This window comes from Dasypus novemcinctus, chromosome 20 (assembly GCF_030445035.2).
Source record: "Dasypus novemcinctus isolate mDasNov1 chromosome 20, mDasNov1.1.hap2, whole genome shotgun sequence".
Classification (NCBI taxonomy): Eukaryota; Metazoa; Chordata; class Mammalia; order Cingulata; family Dasypodidae; genus Dasypus; species Dasypus novemcinctus.
The window spans coordinates 49,330,427-49,355,932 of NC_080692.1; the positions used below are offsets into that span (position 1 = coordinate 49,330,427).

Below are 25,506 nucleotides of genomic sequence, written 5' to 3' on the forward strand. Positions count from 1 at the left end.
GCCCAGGTCAAATCCCAGAGAGGGACTGGTCAGACACTCAGGCTTCCCCGTGATTACCGTCTCGTAAAAATAACTTTGAATTTCCAACTTTGCCTTTTAGTACAAGGCATAAATATCTCTTTTCAAAACTGGATTTTGATAGTTAGGGACCACAACTAAGTAAGCATGCTAATAAAACTAAAAGTGACCAGATGGGGAGTCTGATATTCAAGACGAGTTTTGCAGATATAGTTTGATTCTTGTGAAAATCTACTTGTTGAATCTGAGCTGAATGCCATGTAATGACCGGGTAAAAAAAGTATACAGAACAATTTTTTTGAACTAGGACAATTGGTATGGTTTTAAAACGCTGGCCACATTTTGCCCAGGTGAAAGTTTCCCTTTACCTTAGAAAGCTGCTTCACCGCTCCACCTGTGAGTAGCCGCATCCCCCAACTTTCCAAACAGCAGACCGTCTGTATCCCCTGCAGTGGAGGCATTAATAAAAAAGGCACAATGCTGTTAAAAGGCTGTTTAACCCCCAACTGTAGACGTTATTCGGAGGACAGAACTCTTGGAATTAGAGGACGTTTCTGACATGAGCGCGTGGAACTGAATTGATCTAAGGGGACGGTGGATGAGTTCAACCTCATGGCAGTCTTCAAGCACAATTTCTCTCTCTGCCTTCCTCTTCTGTCCCTCCTCTACCTCTCTCCCACCTACGATGGCACCTCAACAGCAGAGAAATAGAAAACCCCTTAGCTCCGGGCCCACGCTCGCTCTCCTCCCCTGCTGCTCCACGCAGGTGGGGGGCGAGAACGGCCCCACGTGGAAGGTGTGGCAGGACCACACGGCTTCTCTGGCCGTTACTGGGAGCAGCGTTGACGGCTTGGGGGAGAGCCCAGGTCTCTGCAGCAGGGGTGATGGGGAGGAGGGGGAGGGGATGGGAAGGAGGGGGGAGTGGGGGAGTGGGGGAGGCCCCCAGCTCCAGAGGGGCTGGCTGAATGCCTAAACCAGTCAGGAGAGTAACCCTGACACGGAAAAACCCCTCTCTTGGTACCAGGGAGGGTGGTCTCTATCTAGTAGGCAATTCTTTGAAAATAGGGGCTAGTCAATTGGTTTTCTGTGTACAATTAATGTTCTTAAGAAATGTTAAATGCCAGCCTAGGATGCGCTCCCTTGTCGAGTCATCACTCTTCCTAGGTTGACGGAAGACAGAGGTTGTCACTGAAAAACCTTTCCTGGACTTTTAAAAGAGACAGGGAAGGCATTTAGTCATTTCTGGAAATTTCCGTGGCTGTAAGGAGGAAGACGGCAAATGAAGACACAAAGGTGTTAGGGACGTTGGGAAGATGGAGTGTCGGTCTGTGGGGTATTGAGCAGCTGTTCCTTACTGCTCGGTTTTTAGGTTGTGGGGGAATTGAGAAAGCAGTGTTTGTTTTTGAAAAGTGATTCACAACCGGGGGATGCAAGAAGCGGGGTGGGGGGATCCCCAAGAGCCGCCCCCTGAGGCCCGGCGGGTGGCGGGAGGAGGGCCGGTCAGCAGGCATGCCAGGGCCTGGAGCCGGGCGCTTCAGAGCCACGGGGACACGAAAGGCCAGAGCGACTTCTGTGCGGAATATTCCGGGGCCTCAAGGGCCCCTCAGGTCCACGCACCGCAGTCCGTCGAGGCTGTGGGCTCCGCCCCCTTTTCCCCGTGTCACGTTTCGCCACCTCTGCTTCTCACCCAGGTTATCGTAAACCCAAAGACCAAGGCGCAGAGTCTCTCGGAGACCTGAGCGAAGAGGCGGAGGTTACCGCGCCTCCAGCCCTGCTCAGACTCCCTCAAGCCTCTGCAGACTTCCTTTTGGGCTGGGCTGTTTCCTTTAATATCCTGGACAGTATAATTATTTGCATGGCTGGTCAGAAAGAAATGTCAGATTTCAGTAAAAGTACCATTTCAATTAAAGTCGCAGAAAGACACTGGAGACTCTAGTCATTATAAGTGATCCCTTGGCCAGCTGTGTGAGCGAAACCTCTCTCTGTCAGCTGGCTGGCCAAAGCGTTTCCAAGGATTAGCAAGGGGTAGTTAGCACATCTGTGGTCACGGAGGAATTTGCTCCATGTCTTGTGGGCTCTTCTGGAACTCGATTTGTTTTAGGGGAAAATGCAAGCCTGGGTGAATTCCACTTGTGGGATCTTGATACCTTGATCACAGCTACATCCCAGGCTGGCACTGAAACCTACGCCGGATTGGACTGTGTGTCTGATGACAGCTTGACCAAAATATCATGAAATAATGGAAGAAAATGTACATCTTAATGATAGAGAATTGGCCTGTGAATTTCTGCTTTGCCCCTCAGAACGGAAAACCTAACTGCACGAGGTAATGATCTTTACGTAGCTCCTGGGTGAGACCTGTGAAAGCACTCACTCATTGCAATGCTCAGGCTTTCTGCAAAGGTTTACGACATTACAGCCCGAAAAACGACGGACACCCCATGCATCCCAGATAGTTTCGATTCCTTGAAGCACTGATGTGGTCTTGGAGTGTGATACGTTTTCTGGAAACTGCTTAATAACCTTCTAGGAAAGAACCATCTCTTCCTGGGAGGGCCTTGGGCTGCCTAGTGGGGGTTGATGGGAATAGATCAATATCTTAAGACTGGACATATTTTGCTCATGCAACAAGTCAGGGCAAACTAAAAATAGCAAACCATGCAGAATTTTCAGGTTGGCAAGTTATGAGAGTCACCAATACTCCCTCTTTGCCCCCATGCACTGATTTTTCTCCTTGGGGAGCTGATGTATTTGTTTCCGAACAAAACCATTTGGGTTCATTTCCTTAATTAAAAGAGACAAACACCTCCCACATTTTCAATTTCAGCTTCCCCACGTTGACAAACTGAAGCCTAAGCAGGGATTTAATTCCCGGAGACTCGGGGGGCAAATCAAGGCCTCTTTGTGTTACGGTGCAATTAAGGAGCTGTCAGACCCAGGCAACCCTTAATTTTCCCTGAGTGAAAGCAGTTGATGAACTTAAAACTAATCCTGCCCTTGGGGCTTTCTCTCTGAAAGCCCTCTAATTAGACCTAGAGGTTCATCCAAACTGAAAAGCTTTCTTTTTTCTGGAAACCTTTTTATTTTGACAAAAGCTGTAAGGGCTCGTCCTTGGTGCCGGGCACGGCAGCCCCACTTCTAGGCTGCCCTGAGAGCCTGGCAGGTGGGGGCTGCAGCGGGGGGGCGCGGAGGGGTTGCACCTCTTAGCGGCTGTGGCCCAGGACCCCGCCGCTCCAAGTGTGGCCCGGGGACCCGCAGCGGGGTCCAAACGCGGACCCCAGGCCCTGCCCGACGCGCCCAACAGCAGCTGCGGGTGTGAGAGCTCCAGGGGCTCTGAGTGCGCCCGACGCCTGAGGAGCGCCGGCTGGGCCAGCGCCCTTGGTTGTGTGGAAGGGCGACCTTGAAAGTCAATGACACGCTGGCCTTGCGCTCAGGAGAAGAGTCAGGTAAAGAGCAGTCTGATTGACTTCTCAGGCTTTAAAATCTAGGCGACAGGCTTGGCCAAGAGAATCTTGAGAGGCTTCCTCCTCCTCCAGGAGATGGCGCGAGAAGGGCTTGGCCTTAGATTCTGGAATCTCTGTCCCTGTCCCCTCATCGGCACCAGGAGGGGCGTCTTTGGTGCACGGGGCGGATATGGCTCTTGGTTATTCGTCTCACAGGAAATATGATTTCCGTGCAAGAGTGTCTGCCTGCAAGTGGTTGCTCAGTAAGTATGTGTTGAATGACTAAATGAGTCCATTGAGGTAGGAGCTGGTTTTCTGAAATGAAATGGTGGAAGGCAACCCTCCCTCTTCCCTGGGCTACTACAGCCTTGGGCACTACCTCCATTGTGGAGACTGCTGTTTCCTGAGCTTGTATGTCTTAGTTTCTCTCCTACTACACCGTGTGCTACCTGAGAATACCTTTGTTTCCCAGAAATGGGAACGTTTGGTTACTCAACAATGTTTTTTAAAATTTTTTAAAAAAATCGCAAGTGAGCCTTCATTTTACTGTTTAAGAAGGAAAGCAAATCCAATGGTATTTCAAAAGTTATATCTTTTAAAAAAAAAGCAATATATGCTTATAGTCTCTGAACAGTATTTTAAAATATACAATCTCTCCAAAAGAAAATGTTCAACTGGAGATAACTTCTTAAAAAAATCAATTTTATTGATATATATTAAACACATAATTTATGCAAAGTGTATAATCAAAGGTATTTGGCATAATCACATTGTGGTGCATTCATCACTTCAATCATTATTAAAGCATTTTCGTTATTTCAATAATAATAAGAAACTAAAATCAGACAAACCAGCAAATAAAAACATTCTTCCCCTCTCAATCTCTGTTTCCCCTGCTGTACATAGCTGCTATTTCTGGCTATTCTTGCAATATTATTAATTTGTTTATTAAGCAGTTTTTCTGGGATATATTCACATATCATATGATCTGTCCAAAGTGTATAATCACTGGCTTTTTTTTTTTTAGCATTTTGAAGACAGCTGTTTTATTTTTTATTTTTTTTATTTTTCCTGTTTATTTTTTAAAAATTTAAAAAATTAATAGATCACAAGGAATGTTACATTAAAAAACAAAAAAAACATAAGACGTTTCCATATAACCCACTCCCCACTCCCCACCACATCATTTTTGTAAATTGTATTTTTTTGAAGATATATACATCACACAAAAAAATGTTACACTAAGAAATATAAGAGGTTCCTGTATACCCTCCCCCCCCTCCCCCCTCCTCCCACACCAACAACCTCCCTCATCATTGTGGCACCCTCATTGCACTCAGTGAACACATTTTGGGGCACTGCTGCACTACACAGAGAATAGTTTACCCTGTAGTTCACACTCTCCGCCAGTACATTTAGTGGATTATGGCAGGATATATAAAGTCCAGCATCTGACCCTGCAATATCATTAAGACAACTCAAAATCCCAAAAATGCCCCACATCACATCTCCTCCACCCTCTCCCTGCCCTCAGCAACCACTGTGGCCACTTTCTCCACCTCGATGCTAAAATCTCTTCTATTACTTGTCACAATACTTTTACAGTAGAGTATCAGGAGTCCACTCTAATCCATATTTTATTCCTGCATTCTGTGGACCCAGGGATGGTGATGTCCCCTCCACCTCTAGATGAAGAGGGGGCTTAGACTCCACATGGATGATGGATATAATTTCTCTGCTTGCAGTTGTAGGCACTCTTGGTTCCCTGGTGTGGTGGTTGACCATCTTCACCTCCTTGTTAGCTGACCGGGTAAGACCAACGAACCAGAGAGTAGGAGTCACCACTCTGCTGAGGCTCAGCTCCCAGCTGGCACATGGGCATCCAGAGATTCAAGTCTCCTGAGCATGGACCATCCCTAGTGCCAACCACAGGTTCAGTAAAAGTGATAATCTCTGTTTCCCCTGCTGTACACAGCTGTTATTTCTGGCTATTCTTGCAATATTATTTATTTGTTTATTAAACAGTTTTTTTGGGATATATTCATATACCATATGATCTGTCCAAAGTGTATAATCACTGTCTTTTTTTTTAGCTGTTAAAAAGTCCTTTATTGTAAAATTGTAAAATAAATAGAAAAATTGCTTGAAAGAAATTACAAATTTTAAATAAGAGGGCAAGGCCAGGTTAGATTTATTATAATCAATTATAAAAAATAGATAGCATAGCAAGAAACATTTATAAATGTAAATAATTCAAATATAATGGAAATTAAGTTATAACATCCTAATTTTTATATTACAGCTTTAACTATCAGACATCATAATCGCTAAGAATGAAATAAATTATTGGTTTAGTTATTTAATTTCCATTTAGGCTGTAATTCTTTCTAGATAATCATATTCCTATTTGGGAATTCTTCACATCTTATTGGAATGAATTATAGCAGATAACAATTTGCCAACTCATAATTTTACAAGGAAGGAAATCTCAAAATCTTGCTCAACAGTAGTCATGCTAAATCATTACTGATCCGGATAGATTATATTAACTAAAGAACATGAATAAGAAAGGGTAAAGAAAAATGAAATATCCAAAAATATATCCCTTCTTCAGCCATCCTCAATTAAAAGCAAGTGTTTATTTTTTTTAAAGATTTTTTTTTTAATTTCTATCCTCTTCCCACCCCCAGTTGTCTGCTCTCTGTGTCCATTCTCTATGTGTTCTTTTGTGACCACTTCTATCCTTATCAGTGGCACCAGGAACCTGTGTTTCCTTTTTGTTGCGTCATCTTGTTGTGTCAGCTCTCCATGTGTGCGGCACCATTCTTGGGCAGGCTGTGCTTTCTTTCGCGCTGGGCGGCTCTCCTCATGGGGCACACTCCTCGAGCATTGGGCTCCCCTACATGGGGGACACCCCTGTGTGGCAGGGCACTCCTTGCGCTCATCAGCACTGCGCATGGGCCAGCTCCACCTGGGTCAAGGAGGCCCAGGGTTTGAACTGCAGACCTCCCATATGGTAGGCGGATGCCCTATCCATTGGGCCAAGTCTGCATCCCGCAAATGTTTATTTTCTATAAAAAATTTTTATAGAAGACTGATCACAGGAACAATTTACCGGTTACACTGAGTAATTATTTTTTATCTACTATAATGTTTTACATTTATCAGCTTTTTTTGGGTTACTCTTTGCATGGAATAACTTTTTCCAACCTTTCACTTTTAACCTGGTTGTGTCCATTCTTCTGAGATGGGTCTCTTGTAGATAACATATAGATGGCTCATATTTTTTTAATCCATTCTATCAGTCTGTGTCTTTTGATTGGGGAGTTTAGTCCATTAACATTCAGTGTATTTCTATAAAGGCATTACTTACTCCATCCATTTTGTCCTTCAGCTCTCTGTTGTCATTCACTCTATTGCCTGTCTTCTTACCCTTTCGTTTACCCTTCCTAATACTCTTCATTTCTAAACTCTTCTCCAAATCTCTTGCCCTTGTTTTTTCCTTTCAGGCTGCAACACCCTCTTTAATATCTCTTGCAAATCTTGTCTTTTGGTAACATATTCTATCAGTTTTTGTTTGTCTGTGAAGACTGAACTCACAGACTTTGAATGCCTCGTTTTTGAAGGACAGCTTTGCTGAGTACAGAATTCTTGCCCGGCCGTTTTTCTCTTTCAGTACCTTAACTACATCATCCTATTTTCTTCTCTCCTCCATGACTTATGATGAGAGGTCAGCACTTAATCTTATCAAGTTTTCCTTGTATATGATGCTTTGCTTTTCTCTTGCTGCTTTCAGAATCCTCTCTTTATGTCTGATATTTGTCTTTCTGAATAATAGGTGTTTCAGAGTAGGTCTGTTCAGATTTGTTCTGTTTGGGGTGTGTTGTCCTTTGGATATTGATATTTATGTCCTTATCAGGGTTGGGAAGTTTTTGGTCATTATTTCCTCAAATATCCTTTCTGCCCCTTTTCCATTCTCTTCTCCTTCTGGGACACCCAATAACGTGAATGTGTGTTTCACATTGTCATACAATTCCCTGAGACTCTGTTCCATTTTTTTCATTCTCTTTTTCCATTCTCCCATCTTTTCCAGTTCAGATGTTCTGTCTTCAAGCGTTTAAAATCTGCTCTTATGTGCCTCTCATGTATTTCTTTTTAAATTTATTACCGCACTCCCCTCCTTTGTGGCTTGTTTTGCTGTCTGCTCTCTGTGTCCATTGCTGTGCGTTCTTCTGTGTCTGCTTGTCTCCCTTTGTTGTGTAATCTTGCTGTGCCAGCTCTCCATGGGGTGTGGGCCATCAGCTCTCCATGGGGCGCAGGCCAGTTTGCCTTCACAAGGAGGCCCTGGGATGTGAACTCAGGGCCTCCCATATGGTAGATGGGAGCCCAATCGGTTGAGCCACAGCTGCTTCCCCCCTCTCATGTATTTTTAACCTCAACCATCATGCCTTTCATTCCCATAAGTTCTGTTATTTTTCTTTACAGACTTTCAAATTGTTCTTTATGCTCTCCCAGTGCCTTCTTAATATCCTTTATTTCTTTAGTCATATTTTCTTTAAATTCTTTGAATTGATTTAGGAGAGTTGTGTGATTATCACTGATTGTCTTAAATCCTGTATCTCTTCAGGGTATTTGGTTTGTTCTTTTGGCTGGACCATCTCTTCCTGCTTCCTGGTATGTCTTGTAATTTTTTGCTGATGTCTAGGTATCTGAATATGTTGGTGAATTTACTACGATGGCTAATTTCTCTGTCTTACCTATTGTTTTTATTTTCCACAGCTCTTCCCTGATATTTGGTTCAACTTATTCTCAGTCTTTAAAAATGCCCAGCTTAATTTTCAAAATTGGGCCGGAGACTCACTAGTGGGGCGCAGACTTTCTCCCAGGGGTTGGGTACAGAGAGCGCAGTTTTTGTCCATGCAGTTTCCAGGCCGGCCAGCAGATGGCGCTCGTCAGTGCACCTTTCCACGGCGGTATTTCAGTCTGGGCTTTCCTGTGCCCCTTGTTGAATCTCCAGATCAGAGATTCAAAGTGGGCTTTGCTGGACAAATTTACTGAAGAAAGGACCCCCACCTCCCCTCCCCTTTCCCTTGACACAGCTGGCGGGAAGAAGATGGCTGCTCCTCTCTGAGTCGGCTGCAGTGAGCCAGGGTTTTACCCCAGCTTACTCTATTGGGCCTTGGTAATTCATATTTGTCTTTTTGGTGTCTTTGTCTCTCTGTCCCTCACCCTCCTGGGAGCTGTGCAGTACTGTCCTGGTCTGCTGACCCCCAGAGCAGGACCCTCGGACAGCTTTTGGCTCTTTCTCTATTTTCATGAGCGCATTCCACAGTCGAAGTTAGTCTGTCATCAACTTCCTGGGTAGATAACTTTTAATATATGTAAATATTACAAGGTTTTAAAGTTGAAGTCATCATGGGGTTTTTCACAGCACAATGTATAGAAATTTGCAAACTTCCCATAGAGAGCAGTAGAATCTTTACTCTTGAGAACGTAGTTTGTAATACATTGATGATCTTCCACTGGTTCCAGTAGCTGTCTTCCAGCGTTCGTGCCGCATGCCTCTTTCTGGTTTGCTTTGTCAGTTCTTCTGGTCTGAGTCATCTCCTCATCTTTCAAGTTCTCTCTGCTCTTCCGTATATGGACTTGTTAGTCTTCTGTTACTATCCAGTCTACGGCTTCTGTTTTGTTCAGCATCACTCATGTCAGTTACTAGATGAAGACTTTCATAGACCCGTCCAGCCGGTTGCTTATTGATTTTGAGCTTGTGTTGTGTCTCCATTGCCATACCACCACTGAATCTTTGCCTTAAAGTTTCTAGGGAAAAAGAGGGCAAATCTTGACAAAGCTTCCCAAGCACAAAGTCTCTTAATTTCCTGTAGCTTTTGGATGGATCTTCCATGGTCATACCAAGAACTGAAGGAGGTGCAAGGTGGTATCTATGAACTGTTTCCAGAAATTGAGCAGTGGCCTTGACCTTGAAAGGGAGTCAATATCAGCATTTGACTTACATGTTGCCAGGTTTAGTCTGCGTAGACATAGTAATTATAAACTGTCACGTAGCCTGTGGCCGCAGAGCTAGCTCCATCCTCATTCTTCTCAAATACTAGAAAGTCATGCCATCTTCCTTTGTCCATGCCAGTCAAGTTGCAGTTTTTCAATAAACCACGTCAAAAAGTTCTGAAGCCTTTCCTGATATTCTCAAAAGCCTCGCCATGTCATGTCAGCCTTGTGTATCTGAAAGGAAAAGTTTTCTCCTCCAGCTGGACTCAGAGCTGAGTGTGTGTGTAGTAAGGTTCCGAATGACTTGAGAACAACTTCCTTTTCCAGCAGAGAGAGAAAATCATTTGTGTTTGTGCAAAATCCAGAGGCAATGATCTGCCTGATTTTGCCCTCAATGTCATCTACCTCCACACAAAGTTGTGATCAACTTTAAATGCATATTCTAACAGAACATTGTTGACAGGTTACCAGCAATAGAGTATAAAAGGATTTTCAGACTTTTGTCACCAAAAGCAGTTTCATCATCCCCAGAGTTGATGGGCAGATTTAGGAAAGAAAGTTCTAAAATCATTTTCAAGAGCTTCAGGAAAGCAAACAAATTTTAGTCCAATTACTGTGTTGGTGTTCACTTGTGCTCTGCCAGCTTCTTCTCCACGAAACTCTTCTATCCAACCCCAAATTTCTCCATAGCACCAAATCCTGCATTTCTAAGCTGCAAACACCTGCAGCTGAGGAAGAACAGAGCAAACTGTACTCTCCCTTCAGCAATGTTTTATGAAAGCATGAATGAAAGAATGAATTTTAAAAGCTGGCTTATGACTATCATTACAGAATACATGTTAGCTGCAAAGATCTTTATCAACAATGCCGTAAATATAGGAGATTTTTCCATGAAAGTGATTTTTTTCTCTACAAATAAATACATATATGTTTTTAAAGATTTATTTTTTAATTTATTTCTCTCCCCTTCTTGCCCTCCATTGTCTGCTTTCTGTGTCCACTCGCTGTGTGTTCTTTTGTGTCCGCTTGCATTCTTGTCAGCAGCACCAGGAATCTATGTCTCTCTTTGTTGCAACATCTTGCTGCATCAGCTCTCCATGTGTGCAGCACCACTCCTGGGCAGGCTGCACTTTTTTTGCGCTGGGTGGCTCTCCTTACAGGGCGCACTCCTTGTGCATGGGGCTCCACTACGCGGGGGACACCCCTGCGTGGCAGGGCACTCCTTGTGCGCATCAGCACTGCATTTGGGCCAGCTCACCACATGGGTCAAGGAGGCCCGGGGTTTGAACCCTGGACCTCCCATGTATAGGCAGATGCTCTATCAGTTAAGCCAAATCCACTTCCCTACAAATAAATATTTGAATTTATTTATGCTCTACTTATTTCTCAAAAGGATTTGATACCCTTTACAATGACAAGGGAGCTAAGAGAATAAAATTCAAGTTATGAAAAAAGGTGGGAGAAGAGGGAATAGGAGGTTAGATGGGGGAGGGAGAGCTGCCCTCCTTTTGAGTCCTGCTTGGCTTTTTGTGCCCCCCCCATGGCTCCCTTCTCTGTTTGCTCATTGTTTTTTGCTCGTTGTCTGCTCCTTGTCTGTTTGCGTTTTCTTTAGAAAGCACTGGGAACTGAATCTGGGGCCTCCCGTGTGAGAGGCAGGCGCTTAACTGCTTGAGCCACGTCCACTCCCTGTTTGTTTGTTTTTGCTCATTGTCTTGCTCAGTGGTTTTGCTCATTTTCGCTCCAGGTCTGCTCAGTGTCTGCTTGTCTACCCAGGACCTCCCGCGTGGGGGCGGGCGCTGCTTGGTCCACATGGACTCCCTCATGCTTGGTTTTACGCTTCCTGGCAACTGAGCAAAGGGGAAAACAGAAGCTGAGGCGGAATCTCAGTTTGGAATAAGAGGCAGCAGTCTCTGTTTATCAGGAAACAAAATGTGATCAGAGACTGTGAGCCTCTGCCTTCCACCTGTCTCTACCTGCGCCAGCCCTGGGGGCAGGTGCCTGGCGCTCCTTCACCTCAGACTTGGTCTTTTATCAATACTGAGAAGGTGCCCTCGTTCCAGAGCGGTGAGGATTCCAGAATGGGGAGTCTGCAATAACGTCAAACCACATTACGACACCTACCACCGGTCAAAGCTAGCTGTTTAAAAAAATTCCCACCCCCCCACTTGCAGCTTGCATGCTGTCTGCTCTCTGTGTCCATTCGCTGTGCGTTCTTCTGTGTGTCTGTATGTATTTATTTATTTTTACTTATTTCCATCCCCCCTTGCACCTTGGGTTTTTTTTTTTTCCTCTCTCTGTCCATTTGCTGCGCACTCTTCTGTGTTTTTTTCCCCCTTGTCTCCCTTTTTGTTGCATCACCCTACTGAGTTGGCTCTCCATGGCGCTTGCAGGCCGGTGGCTCTCGGCAGTGTGTGGGTGAGCCTGCCTTCACAAGGAGGCCCCAGGACACGAACCCAGGGCCCCCCATATGGTAGACGGGAGCCCACCTGATTGAGCCACAGCTGTTTCCACAAAGCTAGCGTTTCTTCTTCCTGCAGCGCTTGCTGTGGCGCAGCGCTGACCTTCCCTCCCCACGGCCTCCCCATCAGATGGGCACAGCACCGTGCTTTCTGTGCTTCCGTCCAAGGACGTGGAGCCTGCTGCTGAGGATGGGGCCGCGGGCCCGGCGTCCACCCCCTTGGCTGCCCTCAGTCGGGACCTGAGCTGCTGTCTGGCCCTGCGGGGTGGAGGTGGGCCATCGCCTGCCTCCGCTCGGTCTGAGTCCCTCTTTTGGCACCTCTCTACAGCTCCAGGTCCCTCCTGAGGCCAGGCCCCATCTTGGTTTTGCTCTGCCCCGTGCGGGGCCTACGGTCCTGCTCCAGAATCCAGCTCCTGGTGGACCCCTTCCCCTGTGGGCTGACCCTGCCGTGGATTTCAGCTCAGCGTTTTTCATCATCGTGACTCGTGGCTTCTTGGATGTGTTGCTCCTCTCGACCCCTTCTGCTGACCATTTGCCTTTACAGATCCGCTCCTGCCAGCCTCTGGCCTCTGTCCAGCTCGGCTTGGCTCTGCCTGTCGCGTCCTGCCTGGAGGAAACTCCGTGGTTCTTCAAGAGCTCACAGAAGATGACAGCGGCCTCTTGGCCCTTCCTGTATGGGGCAGTGTTCCTCAATCCTGGTCACATCATCTGCGTTCCCCAGGAAGCAGACGTGGAGTTCTGAGGAGGTTTATCGGGGTGTGCCCTTGGGGTTGGCACTATGGAAGGGGCGGCGGAAACAGGATTGGGCAGAGCGAGAAGTTCAGCTGCAGGCCTGGCGGCCTCGGCCGACTCCCCGAGGGAGTCTCTGGAGTTAAGACGGCCCATCGGGAACGGTCTCGCTGGACGCTGATAGCTGAGACTTTATTCCCCAGCTCAGTGGCTGTGGGCTGCTGAAAGGGCGTGATGTGGGAATGGGCTGAGACCGGCGTTGAGGCACTCCTTGGAAGGGCTGCGGCTGCCCGCTGACGGCACCTCGGCAGTGGGCAGCAGGCCCTTCCTAGAAGGAGGATCTAGGCGAAGAGTCATGTCTACCATGCTCCGGAAGCAACCGTGGCCATCGTCCAGTTGAGATGATTTCTAGCAGTCGCGCTTGACTCGGTGCTGGAGCTTAGAGAAACCAACCAGAGGAATGTCCTTCCATCTTCTAGAATAGACCGTCTCTGAGACACTCCTGCCTGGGACCCAGCAACAAAAAAATTAGCGCTTGAGCTTGCTGTGGAGTTCCGAAATAGAGACGTTCTTCATGGGGAATGCCAAGGAGCTTGGATATCAGGTATGGTGGGCGGAGAGTTAGTTCTAGAAATCAGTCTGTGTTTTTTGCTTAGGTTTGGGAACATTCAACTTTTGCAGGGAGTACTTACATTTGAGGCCAAGACAGCTTTTTTTTCCCTTTTTTTTTTTTCCAGGGGTGTGCGTGTGATGGTGATTGTTGTTTTTAAATCAAGAAGTAGCCATCCCAGGGTCCATAGAATGGAGAAATAGAGTATGGATTAGAGTGGACTTACTGATATTCTACTATGGAACTATTGTGATTAGTAGTGGAAGTAAATGTAGCAATGAGATGGAGAAAGTGGCCATGGTAGCTGCTGAGGGTGGGAATGGGAAGAAGAGATGTGATGCGGGGGCATTTTCAGGACTTGGAGTTGTCCTGGGTGGTGCTGCAGGGACAGTTACTGGACATTGCATGTCCTCCCATGGCCCACTGGGTGGACTGTGGGAGAGTGTAAACTGTAATGTGGACCATTGACCATGAGGTATAGCAGTGCTCAGAGATGTGTTCACCAAGTGCAATGAAGGTCCCATGATGATGGAGGAGGTTGTGGTTATGGGAGGAGTGGGGTGAGGGGGGTGGGGGGGTATATGGGGACCTCATATTTTTTTAATGTAATATTAAAAATAAATAAATTAATTAGAAAATCCATTAAAAACATCTGCTCAGAATAAATAAATGCAGATCAATTTGTTTTTAAAGGGAAAAAAAAATAAAAGAAGTATCTATCTACATTTGAATAAGTGCTTCATTAAACCCCAGAGTGCTAGACTGCTAAACAATGAAAATTGGGCATTGGCCAGAAAAATTGTGAGGCTGGAGTTATTTATCATCTACTGCTCTCATAAACTAGCCTAAAATGGCTCATGTGGAATTTTTGCATCTCAATGGAACTGCCAGAATGATTGAGTAGCAAAACGTTCCCTTCAGTAAGTTGACCTGTTAAATGGAATTTTTCCTATTATTTATCTTAAACCTGAGACACGTCTGGCAAGAGTGATGATTTAGATACAGAGAAGTAGATCGAGACAAAATTAAAAAATCCTCCCTTCATTTTATTCCCATAGAGTTAACATTTTGTTGCACAAAAGTTACGTGATAGAAAAATCAAATAGCAAAGAAGGGTAAAAAAATAAAAAGTAAGTCTCTTGCCTTCCCCTCTTGATTCCCACATCCATGTTCCATCCATAGGCACTTGTTTTAGTTTGCTAGGCTGCTGAAAGCAGATGCCATAAAATGGCTTTTCATAGTGGCAATTTACTAGCATACCAGCTTACAGTTTTAAGGCTGAGAAAAACGTCCGAATGAAGGCACCATCAGGTGATGCTTTCTTCTTGGAGACAGCAGCTGGCAATCCTGGACTCCCCTGTCACATGGCAAGACACACAGTGGTGTCTGCTGGTCTCTCCCTTCCCTTTGGGTTTTGCTGCTTTCAGCTTCTTGCTTCTGTGGCTTTTTCCTTCTTTGTATTTCATTTTCTTATAAAGGACTCCAGCAGGAGGATTAAGATCCACCCTGGGCCACACCTTAACTGAAGTAACCTAATAAAAGACCCCACTTACAATAAGTTTATACCTACAGGAGTGGATTAGTTTTAAGACACGATTTTCTGGGTTACTTACAGTTTCAAACCTCTGCAGCACTCATTTGTGTGTGTATGTCCTTCCAGAAATTTTTATGCATATAAAAGTGAAAGATGGGAAGTGGACTTGGTTCAATGGATAGAATGTCCGTCTACCACATGGGAGGTCCGGGGTTCAAACTCAGGACCTCCTTGACCCGTGTGGAGCTGGCCCATGTGCAGTGCTGATGCGCACAAGGAGTACCATGCCACGCAAGGGTGTCCCCCGCGTAGGGGAGCCCCACGCGCAAGGAGTGCGCCCCGTAAGGAGAGCCACCCAGCGCAAAAGAAAGTGCAGCCTGCCCAGGAGTGGTGCCACCCACAGGGAGAGCTGACGCAGGAAGATGACGCAACAGAAAGAGACAGATTCCCAAGCGGCTGAGAAGAATACAAGTGGACACAGAAGAACACACAGTGAATGGACACGGAAAGCAGACAATGGGGGGAAGAGGGAAGGGGAGAGAAATAAATAAAAAAATAAATCTTAAAAAAAAAGTTAAAGATACACGCACACACACATCCACTCATTTGAGGCACTATTACACGTACTATTCGGCAATTGGCTTTATTCAATTGATATATAACTTGAATATCTTTGCGTATTCAGATATATAGATATACTCAAAATTTTAAAGGGTGGAAAGTATTTTGTCATATGAATATAATGTACTGTATTCAGCCAGTCTGCCACTGATGAGCATTTATGTTGTTTTGAGTTTTTGTTCTTGCAAACAATTTTCCTATGACCATATCTGTACCTACATTTTTAAAAAAAGCCTTTATGTGATATCTGCAGTAGGGTAAATTCCTAGAAGTGGGATTGCTGAGTTATTGAGTATTTCCTATACAGTTTTGATTTATATTGTCTAACCACCTTCCTAAATATTTCACCAATTTAAACTCTACCTAATGTATGAGAGTATCAGTTTTGCTAAACTGTTGCCATCATGTGTATCATCAAATCTTTAATCTTTGCCAACCTATCAGATAAAATATATTCACCAATTTGATTTGTATTTCTATAGTTATGATTATGGCCTGCCATTTTTGGGTGATATTTTTTTTGCTTCCTCAGTGGACTTTCTGATAATTACCTTGCCCATTTTTCTTTTTCTTTTCTTTTTTTTTTTTAAAGATTTTATTTATTTCTCTCCCTTTCATCCCCACCCCGGTTGTCTGTTCTCTGTCTCTTTGCTGCTTCTTCTTTGTCTGCTTCTGTTGTTGTCAGCAGCATGGGAATCTGTGTTTCTTTTTGTTGCATCATCTTGTTGTGTCAGTTCTCCGTGTGTGGGGCGCCATTTCTGGGCAGGCTGCACTTTCTTTTGCGCTGGATGACTCTCCTTATGGGGCACACTCCTTGCATGTGGGGCTTGCCTACATGGGACACCCCGGCATGGCACGGCACTCTTGCGCGCATCAGTACTGCGCATGGGCCAGCTCAGCTGCACACGGGTCAAGGAGGCCTGGGGTTTGAACTGCGGACCTCCCACGTGGTAGACGGATACCCTAACCACTGGGCCAAGTCCGCCGCCCCCATTTTTCTTTTTGATTGTTTTTCCTTTGCGTTTGGATATGCAAGGACCCTTTATATGTAAAGGAAATAAGTCCTTTGTCATACATGTTACAATTTTTTCCCAATTCGTTATTTGTAGTTTGATTATATTTATAGCATTTTTATGCACCCTTTTTCTTATGGTTTCTGAAATTTTTGACCTGCTTAGAAAGGTTTTAATTTTACCCAAGGGTTAAAGACATTCACCTATTTTTTTTAAACTCTAATACTTCGTGGTTTTATTATTTATATTTAAATCATCATCTGTAAAATGGGGGACAGAATGGAATCTAGTTTATAAGATTATGGAGAGGATTGGGGAAGTAGGGAGAGGGACATTGACTTCTTATCTGCTATACCCTTATTTATCTTAATATTTTTAGGAGATGATATTACTTTCTTGTATAAAATAAATGTGATAAAACATATTTTCTAACTGATTATTATCATAAATTATAGATTATTATATTTTATTTCTGTAATCAGTTATGCTACTAAATTCTCTCATAGTTTCTTTTTTTTATCCTTCCCCTGCTTTTAAAAAAATTTGGAATTATGTCATCAGCAAAAACTGATCATTTATTCCTCTTATTTTATTTTTAAATTGCATTTGTTAAAATTTTTAAAAAATGCTAAATAATAAGACAATTTGACTTTTTTTTTAACTTGATGATGAATGCTTATTTAAGCATGATTCTGACTCTGGGTTTGAAGTATGTGCCCACACATGTAATGTATTTTACTTATTTTTTTAGTTAGAGAATGTTTATTTATTTTTAATATATATATTTTTAAAAAGATACTTAGATTACACAAAATGTTACAGAAAAAAATATAAGGGATTCCCATATGCTCCACTCCCCACACCACCCATTCTTCCCCACATTAACAACTTCTTTCATTTGTGTGTGGTACATTCATTGCAATTGATAAACACACTTGGAGCATTGCCAGTAAGCATGGATTATAATTTACATTGTAGGTTATACTATCTCATTTAATTCTGTAGGTTATGGCAGGATATATAATGGCCTGTATCTGTCATTTCAATGTCATTCAGGAAAATTCCAAGTCCTGAAAATACCTCCATATTACACCTCTTTTTCCCTCTCCCTGCCTTCAGTACCTCCAGTGGCCACTCAATGATATAATTTCTTCCATTGCTAGAATCACAATAAGTCTATTGTAGAATACCAGTATGTCCACTCTAGTCCATGTTTTATTCCCCAATCCTGAAGATTCTGGTATGATGATGCCCACTCCACCTCTAATTGAGAGGAGGCCTCAATCCCATATGGGTGATGGATGGGACTCTCTTGCTTGCAGTTGTGGACTCTCTCAGTTCCTTGGTAGGGTGGTTGTCCATCCTTACATCCTTGTTAGTTGTCCTGGGCGAGTCCATTGAACAGGAGACTAGGTGTTGCAGCTCTACTGAGGCTCAAGGCCCAACTGGCACATGGAGAGACCAAAGAGTCAAGTCTCTTGGATGTACACTTACCAACTCCAGCACCAACTATAGGTTCAAATGGAAGGGACAGAAGAGGCATGTATAGAGAAGTCACAACTGAGTCTAACTCTGTCACACTCGGGAGCACAAACTCCAAAGTAGGGCCCACTGGCAAGTCACAAAACTCCAGACCTATCTGCCATGACCATAGGACCTGGATTTCTCCAGAGCCCTCAGGAACCCCACTATTTGGGTTAGTATCTACTTTGGTAGTCTATGAGATCCTGCTGAGACATACATAAGTGTTACCTCTGGGATGACCTCCCGACTCACTTTGAAGTCATTCAAGGTCTTTTTCCAATTGCATTGCTCGTTGGTCTTGCTAGTAATCCCTCAGAGCCAGGGAGGCTCATCCCCAAGAGTCATGTCCCATGCTGGAGGGAAGGTAATGCATTTATATGCTGAGTTTGGCTTAGAGAGAGTCCCCATTTGAGCAACATGGAGGTTCTCAGGAGATAACTCTTAGGCACCCTACAGCGCTAGGCCAACTTGCAATTTCAAGGACAAAGGCTCATAAGCATAATCCTCAATGTCAAGGGCCTGTCAATGGACCATCCTTCTTCATTAGTCATTGCCCTGACCTTAGGGGATTGTGGTTGTTCCATTAGAGAATGAGGTAGAGATCCCCAGGATGGGATGTAATGTATTTTATTACAATAGTATTTAAAAAGTTTGTACATACATATGGTACAAATTTTAGAAAAACTAAAGAGTAAATAAAGGAAAGTAACCCTCTGTCATACCTCTTTCCCCAGGATCTAAGTTTCCTCTTAGAGAGAACCATTGTTACAGGAAGTTCTTTCATGTCTGAAACATTCTAGGCATTTATAAATACGTAAATACAGGAGAATTCTTCCTATTCAAGCATTTCTCTGTTTTCTTCATTGTAGTGTATGAATATTAGAACCTTTAACCAAGATATCATTTAAAAGCAGCATGCATGTAAAAAAGAGATTATATTTGTGTAACCATATTTAGGAACATACTTCTTATTTTATCAGCCTCGGTCCTATGTAGTCATCACTATGAGTTCCAGCAACAGCTGATATGCCTGTTTTACAACTCAGGCGGAAACAGTAGCAACACACATGTCCCATATATTTTCCAGCTTGCTCTAATGTGCCCTGGCTGTTTTCTATCCCTGGCAAGCAGTGCTCATTCTAGGATCTAATTTTGCCATCATCCTAAAGGTGCTCATTGTCTTTCCTGTATTGGAGCTTCTGTTTTCTCTTTTTCATCATTTCCTCATTTTAGTAGAACACATTTTCTAAGACCTTCCTGAGGAAGTTTATGGGGAAGTAATATTTTTGAGTTCTTGCATCTGAAAGTGTTCTTTATTCCATTCCTCACTTGACTGATAGTTAGGCTGGGTGTAGAATTAATGGTCTGAAAGAAGGTTCTCCCAGAGTTTTGAAGATATTGCTTTAGTCCCTTATAGCTTCAGCATTGCTGTTGAGAATTCAAAGCCATTCTGATTCCTGATCCTTTGTTGGAAGTTCTTTTTTTTTTTTTTTTTTAATCTCTGTAATCTTTTAGGATATTTCTCAATGTTCTGAAATTTCACCGTGATGTACCTTAGTATGGATCTGTTTTATCCACTCTGCTGGGCACTTGATGAGTCCTTTTAATCTGCGAACTTATGTCCTTTTCTCCTGGGTTCTGTAATTATTTCATTGATACTTTCTTCTTACCTCTCTGTTTTTCCTTTTTCAACTGCTATTATTCAGTGGTTGGACCTCTTGGGCTGGATCTCTAATTTTTAATTTTCCTCTCCTTTTCCTATATTTTTGTGTTTTTTCCTTTACCTTTAAGAAAATAAATTTTATCTTTAATTATTTTATTGAGTTTGTCACTTCTGTGATCATTGTTTTTAATTTCTAAGAACTTATTCCTTTATAGATTATCCTCTCCTTTCTTCATGCATGCAAAACCTTTTATTCCTCTGAAGGTAATAAAGATAGATTTTTTTGAAATTTCAAATTCTTAGTTTCTGTTTTTTTTCGAAGATGCTATTTTCTTCTTCTCTTAATTTTTATCTTCAAAATTAGAAATAAAACATCTGGTAATGCTTGATTGTCTACTCATGATTAAGATTGGGGACGTAAGAGCTGTTTGTGACCACTGAGCATATGGCTGTCACTGTGACTGAATTTCATGGTAAAGTAATCTGGCTGTTGCTCAGAAACTCGGGCTAGTCATGTTTCTCAGGGAAGAATGTTCTAATCTGTTCAACCACCAACCGAATTCCAGAGGTAACAGGTGATATCAATTCCTGAGATTTTTTAGAAATCTGTAGGGTAAATAAGGTTGTTTCTCAGAAGATTTGTCACTAGATGAGTACAGAGAAAATAATGCGGTGGTCAGGAAAGCATACTTGAAAGGAGGTAGGCCCTGTCTACATCCTAGGCCCCTCAGTTGCATTTTGTCTTGGTGGTTTGTTTTTCAGCTGCTGTCACTAAGGTAGACACTGCAAATCTATTTGGTTTCCAGATTCTACATTTTTTTTTTGGTCTGCTTTTCCATTTTCTCTATTTATATCAAATTATGCACATCCACAAATTTGTTCTTCTCCTCCTGCCCCCAGGCCCCAGTGGAGAATCCTAGAGGCGGCTACAGCTGTGACATCTTCTAAAATTGCTGACTTTCAGCCTTCCCCGAGATAGAGATCAGGCTTTGGCACAACTTCACTGTCCCTGCGGCACTGAGCCACAGGTGTCCTGGTTCCTCCTACCTCTTCCTGATTCAGAGGAGATACAGTGCTACAGGGGTAGGGTCTCACTTTCTCAGCTACATAGACGCGAATGGGGGGTGGTTAGCGCCCTGTGCGGCTGACTTAGACCCAGTGGGAGGCATGAGATGGAAGAAGGGACTGCTCCTAGAACAGGAGCCTCACTGGGTCTGTCCTGTAGTATGGAGCAATTGGTCGTGCTTTCTTGAGAAACTGTGACCGTTTGGCAAGGCGCCATCTTGTATTTGTTTTCTTGTCCTCCCTGCCTGACCTGCTTTCCCCTCATCTTTGCTACTGCAGGAGTGTATCCTCAGTAATGTTCTAGGGGGGCCCTTGTGTCCGTCCTGGCTCGTCCCTGGGACACACAGCCAGCACCGGCCACGTCCCTGCCGGGAGCCCTGCTGGGTCTGCCTCAGCCGGGGGTGGAGCAGGACACGCTGTCACCTGTGTTAGTCGTCACCATGCCGGGACTTTGAGCCCCAGGACTGGGCTGTGGGGAAACCTCGGCTCATGGTGGTCAACTTACTTACAGGACAAAGCAGCAGAGTGGGGGGTCTCTCCCCTTAAAATCCATGATTAGAAGAAGAAACGGACTCGCCATAACCCCGAACATCCACCAGATACGAGAAGGGCACACGGGCCTGCCTGTCGCGGGGTTGCCTGCCCCGGCTGCCTCGTGGCCGCTGTGTGGTGGCCGGGCAGCCGAGGAGGAGGGTGGCCGGGGGACAGCCAGGCTCCAGAGCTCAGGCGCTGCCTTCTTCTTCAGTCCTGTTCTGTCTGGTTTCTACCCAGATGCTAGAAAGGCCCACAGGAGAAACAAAGAACCTTGAGTTCCTCAGAGAAATACAAACACCGGGGAGGAAAATAAGGGTCTTTGAGTCCCACCTTCATGAAGCTTTGGCTGTTAGTAGAAAAGTCACCAATAAAAAAGTTATTCAGGGGAGTGGGTGTAGCTCAAGCTACTGAGCACCTGCTTCCCACATATGAGGTCCCAGGTTCAATCTCTGGTACCGCCTAAAAACAAAAACAAAACAACAAGCCGGGAAGTGGATCTGCTCACCTGATAGAGCGTCCGCCTACCACATGGCTCAAACCCAGGGCCTCCTGACCCGTGTGGAGCTGGCCCACGCGCAGTGCTGATGCGCGCAAGGAGTGCCCTGCCACGCAGGGCGTCCTCCGTGTAGGGGACCCCCATGCGTAAGAAGCGCACCCCTCGAGGAGAGCCGCCCCACACGAAAAAAGCATAGCCTGCCCAGGAGTGGCACCACTCACAAGGAGAGCTGACGTAGCAAGATGACACAACAAAAAAGAGAACAGATTCCCAGTGCCACTGACAAGAATGCAAGTGGACAAAGAACACACAGCAAATGGACACAGAGAGCAGACAAAGGGGGATGGGGGGAATGGGAGAGAAAAATAAAAAATAAACCCTAAACAAACAAACAACAACAACAAAAAACAGACAAACAAATGAAATAAACCAACTCGGGGGAGCTGATGTGGCTCACTGGTTGAGTGCCAGTTCCTGCACACAAGATCCTTGGTTCAATCCCTAGCCCTGGTACCTCAAAAGAAAAAAAGTTACTCATTACAATTATTGTACGATCTCTCTAATATGAAATAATTAGAATAAGCAAATTCATAGAATCAGAAACTAGAATCCAGAGTCCAGGATGAGGGTAAGGAATGGGGCGCTAATGCTTAAATTATATACTTTATATTTGGGGTGATGGAAAAATTTTGGCCATGGATGGTGGTAATAGTAGCACAGTATTGTAATATAATTAATAGTACTGAATTATATATTTGAATGTGATTAAAAGGGGAAATTTTAGATTGTAAGTATATTACTAGAATAAAAAATTTAAAAAAACCCATAGAACTGTACAACACAGTGGCCCTAATGTAAACTGTGGACTGTAGCTAATAGTACAATTATGATAATATTCTTTCATCCATTGTAAAAAATGTACCACACGATTACAAGGTGTTAATAAGTGGGGGGTATTGGAAACATTGTATTTTCTGCATGATTTTTCTGCAAATCACAGCTGTAAAAAAGAGAAGAGGGAAAGAAAAAGTAACTTAGTCTTTAATATAGACTTGGACTTATGGAACCACACATATCTTTAATTTTTACCCCCTGTGAATGTGCATTCTGGTTTTTTTCCTTTTCATTTATTTTCTTCTTCTCCTTCCCCTCCTCTCCCTCCTCTTCTTCCTTCTTCACCTTTCCCTTCTTCTTCTTCTTCCTCCCTCACCTTCTCCTTCTTTTCCTCCTCCTCCTCCTCTCCCTGTCCCTCTACCTCGTCCTCCTCTTCCTCCTCCTCCTTCTCCTTCTTTTTCTCCTTCTTCTTTTTCTCCTTCTCCTCCTTCTTCAAGCTTCAGTTCCAGGCAGAACCGTCCTGGGAATTTTCTTCACACTTCAGGAGCCTGAGGATGTGAGTGTGGAGGCTTTGTTTTTTAATCACCTAATGTTTTTCTCCCTCTGTTTGATTCCCCGCTAGTTTCTTTGAGTGTTCACTGCAGGCATAAGCAGGGATGGAAAGTAAAAGGATAAAGGCGCCTGAAGGACGCTAAAATTGAATTTGTTTATAGGACACTGGGTGGTGAGGAAGGCGCGTGCTCTCCAGTTAACTGGTGAATCTGTCAGTCCTCATGTTTTCTTAACTCTGTTGAATGCTGGTGGTGTCTCCGACAGGTAAATGCTGGTGGAAAGTTCGGGCAGTGAGATCAGTGGGAAAAGGAAAAGTCCTTGGCAAGGTGGGGTATTCCCAAAAAGTGGGAAGAGCCCTCCCTTTAGAGAGGTGACCTTAGCCTTCCTTCTTCAAGAGAAAGCGGTGACCTTCAGGGAAGTCTTTTCTCTGGCAAAGAGCCCTCTGTGGGGTCTTCTCCTGCCTTGCCCCGCGCCCGCACCGCCACCCGTTGTGACTCTCTGTGTTTCTCACTGGTAACACCGTGTCCTCGTTCATGTCTCAACTCGGCGTGAATAAAAAGCCCTGTGGGGCCTGGCTACCCTCAAGTTCTTTTTACTCTTCTTTCTTTTTTCCCTGTTGGCTGCTTTTGAGCGGCACAGCCTGACTTCACACACCCAAGTCAGAGTCGGAGGCAGGTAATTTCTAAGTAAACTCCACATTAGGCTTGGCTTCTCCAGTAAGTTATTTTCCATGTCTGCTGCTGCTTCCCCTGTGCTCGCCCTGTGTGTGCAGCGTAGGGTGATTTCTAAGGTCTGTATTGGAAGGTCCTCCTTTGGGTTTTTTCCTTGGCATTTGCAGAGGCAGGAAAGAATTTCTCACCTCTGGAGTTCAACTATGCTGCAGGTAAAGAATGTAACAGCAGTGGGGTGATAACCGAGGCACTAATAATTAGGCTGACCTACCCTAGGCACTAAATTTACAGCACATCTCCCTTTCCTGCTGTGTGACAGTGTTTTAACTCTTTACATGTGAGGCTTAAGAAGCCAACAGCCCCTCAAAGTCACGATGAGGTGACACGGTTCAGGGCATGCAAGTGGATGTAGCTCATATAGATTCATGTAGGTGAGCTTCAAAATGTTTGGTAAAAGTTAGTTGGAAAGGGTTTTAAAACGTTTTTGCTTTTAAAGATTGGGATGAAAGAGCCATTCAGCGTTGGTGATCAGCTGAGGCTGGAGGATGACAGAAACCAGGGACCCGTGGGTGCAGAGGTGGGCGGAATTCACAGGAGGAGCCCAAGGAGGGTGTGGAACTTGGGTCCCCAGCCCGAGCCGGCGGCCCCAGGGTGCCCTGGCCTCTCCCTGTCTCTTACTCTCAGACAGAAGGTCTCCTCTGAAACGTCTGTGCAGTCGGGCCTTTTCCATGCCCACAGCCACCTCTCCACAGAACTCATATCTCACCAGGTTAATTACTGCGTGTGAAGCTTGAGAGATCGACCCGTCTTCTTCCTTTCCGAGGAGCAGAGCCGTTTTCTAAAATACAAATCTAACCGTGCGTCCCATCCTGCCAGCAAACCCGTGTGCACACGCACGCATCTGCCCAGCTTTCCTCTCCGTCGCTGCTTTTCTCGCGGCACCCCTGAGGGAATGGCCCCTCGGAGTTTCCTGAGGTTGAGGGGCAAGGGAGGGAGCTCCTGGGGTGCGTGACAATTCAGGGTGGTGTGGGGGTACCCCCTGAGGGCAGGGGCACACTCCACCCCCAGCTCCCTTTGAGAACAGCTGCCTTAAGTCACAAGCAGTGAGAACTCCCTCGGTTCCCAGGTCAATTTTGCCATCTCTTCTGGAAGGTTCCCTTCTGCTCCTGCTGTTGTGCTAAGAAGGAGCCTTCCCCAGACAATGGCTCCCACCAGACCAGAAGCTCCTTCTCTTTCCAAAGCACCTTCCACATACTACGGAACACAGTACAAAACTCTGTAGGGAAACGGACTTTGGCCCAGTGGTTAGGGCGTCCGTCTACCATATGGGAGGTCCGCGGTTCAAACCCCGGGCCTCCTTGACCCGTGTGGAGCTGGCCATGGGCAGTGCTGATGCACGCAAGGAGTGCCTTGCCACGCAAGGGTGTCCCCCCCGTGGGGGAGCCCCACGTGCAAGGAGTGCGCCCGTGAGAAAAGCCGCCCAGCGTGAAAAGAAAGAGCAGCCTGCCCAGGAATGGCGCCGCCCACACTTCCCGTGCCGCTGACGACAACAGAAGAGGACAAAGAAACAAGATGCAGCAAATAGACACCAAGAACAGACAACCAGGGGAGGGGGGGGGAATTAAATAAATAAATAAAATCTTAAAAAAAAAAAAAAAAAAAGAGTTCATTTAAAAAAAAAAAAACAACAAAAAAACTCTGTAAATGGCTCGCAAGGCCCTTGATGAGCTGGCCTCAG

General features: G+C 44.8%; 1 pseudogene; it reads right to left on the minus strand.

Annotated features, from left to right (window-relative positions):
• Positions 1–1,610: 1,610 nt before the first annotated feature.
• LOC101416321 (histone acetyltransferase type B catalytic subunit-like) lies at positions 1,611–23,632 on the minus strand (annotated as a pseudogene).
• Positions 23,633–25,506: the final 1,874 nt, after the last annotated feature.